At 31.2% G+C, this 2500-nt stretch overlaps 2 non-coding genes and 1 pseudogene across 3 annotated transcripts in view; 2 read left to right on the top strand and 1 right to left on the bottom strand.

The window, feature by feature from the left end:
• LOC143568525 (nucleotide pyrophosphatase/phosphodiesterase-like) overlaps nt 1–2500 on the top strand; it is a 74580-nt pseudogene that overhangs the window by 28566 nt on the left and 43514 nt on the right. The gene's annotated exons all lie outside the window — the stretch shown is intronic.
• Nucleotides 215–287, top strand: TRNAT-UGU (transfer RNA threonine (anticodon UGU)). Its single transcript has one exon. It is a non-coding gene; the product is annotated as a tRNA-Thr (tRNA).
• Nucleotides 1582–1668, bottom strand: TRNAS-GGA (transfer RNA serine (anticodon GGA)). Its single transcript has one exon. It is a non-coding gene; the product is annotated as a tRNA-Ser (tRNA).

Raw genomic sequence — 2500 nt, forward strand, 5'->3', positions numbered from 1 at the left:
TTTTTTTTAGAATCTTTAATCGTGATAAAAAAAATTCTATATCGCTAAATTAATCGTTATGTTCTATAATATTTACTATAATATAATATTTAACAGTTATTTTTTATTCTATATTATATTGTTTAATATATTCTAATTATATGGATGGAAGAGCCAAGAATTCAAATAGTTAATAGCAAAGATTCTAAGAGTTTGTTGAATTTATGTTATGTGAGCCTGCTTAGCTCAGAGGTTAGAGCATCGCATTTGTAATGCGATGGTCATCGGTTCGATTCCGATAGTCGGCTTTTCGCTATTTGTTTTATTCGATGTTTTACATGATTGATAATGCATCTTTGCAATCAAAGAATATTGAAAAAATAAATAAAACAAAGTGTCTTCCTCTTTTCGCAAAAGCCATTGATTTCTTATGTTATTATGTTATAGGAATATCCAACTATCTCACGAAAAGAGTCCTTTTCTTTTGCTATATATAGAATAGAAAGATCTTTATATTTATCTAACTCATCTCATTATTCTTAATACTTCAGTAAATTTGGCTTTATCTTTATTTAGAATTTAGTTCATTTTTAGTTTAGTTTTATTCTGTAAAATGAAATTTCATCAATAAGAATTAATAATTAAATAGAAATAAGAAGAAGGAGTCTTTATGTCGTGTTACCGAGGTCCTCGTTTAAAAAAAATACGTCGCCTGGGGGCTTTACCGGGGCTAACTAATAAAAGGCCCAGAGCTGGAAGTGATCTTAGAAACCAATCGCGTTCCGGGAAAAAATCTCAATATCGTATTCGCCTAGAAGAAAAACAAAAATTGCGTTTTCATTATGGTCTTACAGAACGACAATTACTTAAATACGTTCGTATCGCCAGAAAGGCAAAGGGGTCAATAGGTCAGGTTTTACTACAATTACTTGAAATGCGCCTGGATAACATCCTTTTTCGGTTGGGTATGGCTCCGACTATTCCGGGAGCTCGCAAATTAGTTAACCATAGACATATTTTAGTCAACGGTCGTATAGTAGATATACCAAGTTATCGCTGCAAACCCCGAGATACTATTGCGGCGAGGGATGAACAAAAATCTAGAGCTCTAATTCAAAATTCTCTCGACTCATCCCCTCCTCAGGAATTTCCAAACCATTTGACTCTTCAACCATTCCAATATAAAGGATTAGTCAATCAAATAATAGATAATAAATGGGTCGGCTTGAAAATAAATGAATTTCTAGTTGTAGAATATTATTCTCGTCAGACTTAAACCTAAAAAAAAAAAAGAAAATAAAAACGAATAAGAATAAGGGTTCGACCCATTTTGCTCCCTTTCGGCGAAGTAAATTAACCTAAGGTTAAGATAAATAAGGGTTTGATCCGGATTTTTCTTCCATTTAGGTGTCATAGACCGAGAGGGATATTTTCATTCCTTGTCTACTCTTTTCTTTAACAGTATTTTCCGTACCACAGCCATTAGAAATAGAGAATCTATTAGAGAATCCATATCAAAGAAAGGTCTAACTGTTGGAATAGTTGTATCCATTGATATTTGATCTATTGTGGTTAGTAAGATCGGTAAATTAGGTGAAGGTAAGGAAAGAGAGGGATTCGAACCCTCGGTAAGCAAAAGCCTACATAGCAGTTCCAATGCTACGCTTTCAACCACTCAGCCATCTCTCCTACATAATGATTATGACCCCAAAACCGAAAATAGAGTGAATAATGAATCATTCATATTAGATTATTGGGTAGGTACAACCAATCAATTCTAACTAGAATCTAACTAGAAAGCGATCAAAATAGAAAATTTTTCATCATAATAAAAGCAGGATCTTTCCTTCTAGGCTGGGGGGATAAAGAGAAAATTGTTTTCTTACAAAAACTAAAAAAAAAAATTCTATTTCTATTCATGTTTGCAAAAACAATGTTTTTTTCTTTTTCTGATTATCTATTTGTACTATACCGACCGGATTAAAATCAAGAAATTAGAAATTATAATGAATTGACTGAGCGAGGGGTCTATATTTTATGGTTAATGGATATCTTTAGATCATGATTCTATCTATTTAGACTATGATTCCATATCAGAAGAATTCTCAAATTGCTTTATAGGCCAGTTTTAGAGTTATCAAAAAAACCCTTATCCTATCTATCTATTCTATTAAAAATAGAAATAGATAAAGAATTTTTTTATAGTTGATTGTATAGTGTATACACGTAAATATACACCACAAAAAAATGGGCGGTTATTCTATTTTCATCATACAATGATTCTTTTTCTTCTTTGTATCATAATTCAACTAACTGAGGTTATTCTAAGCTGTAACTTCAATCAAATAAGAATAGTTTCTTTCATTGGTAGACTATTCCAGTAAAGTAAGATGGAATCGAATCCGGTTCCCATATTTATTTCTTAGTTCTTATCAATTATTTTTTTGAATATTGAATTTTTTAAGATCGAATAGACTGACCATTTTTTTCTTTTTTCATGAGAATGAATATGTTTTTATGT

Source organism: Bidens hawaiensis, unplaced genomic scaffold, assembly GCF_021521415.1.
Source record: "Bidens hawaiensis isolate Kalapana, Puna unplaced genomic scaffold, B.hawaiensis_p1.1 tig00024002_1, whole genome shotgun sequence".
Classification (NCBI taxonomy): Eukaryota; Viridiplantae; Streptophyta; class Magnoliopsida; order Asterales; family Asteraceae; genus Bidens; species Bidens hawaiensis.